This window comes from Elephantulus edwardii, unplaced genomic scaffold (genome assembly GCF_000299155.1).
Source record: "Elephantulus edwardii isolate Elephantulus edwardi_28Jun2011 unplaced genomic scaffold, EleEdw1.0 scaffold00034, whole genome shotgun sequence".
Taxonomy (NCBI): Eukaryota; Metazoa; Chordata; class Mammalia; order Macroscelidea; family Macroscelididae; genus Elephantulus; species Elephantulus edwardii.
Window position 1 is genome coordinate 5262233 of NW_006399784.1, and position 499 is coordinate 5262731.

Here is a 499-nt window from a genome sequence, read left to right on the forward strand (position 1 = left end):
ACTCTGTTGGGTCACCCTTCTTTGGGATGGGAACAAATATAGATCTCTTCCAGTCAGTTAGCCAAATGGTTGTTCTCCAGATTTCTTGGCACAACTTGGTGAGCACGTCGAGGGCAGCATCTGTTAGCTGAAATATGTCAATTGGTATACCATCTATTTGACTACTAGTGATTGTTAATATTGAAAAGTATAGAGATCACAGAACACTTAATTTTGCTCATTCAAAATATATACCTAGATTAAGAAGCTGCTGTCTGAACAGAACAGGGGAACACTATATGGTTTAATATTAGGAAGAGTATGTATCAGGGTGGGAAGTCAAAACACTTGAAACTTGGCTTTTATATCCGTTACATTGGTCTTCAGTTACATTACCTGAGCATGTATGGTTTTACAAATCATTAACACCTGTGATAACAGAATGAAAACTGCTTTTGACACTATGAGAGACAGTGATAATTTTAGCACTGTGATGACACTGTGGCAAAATGTAACCACA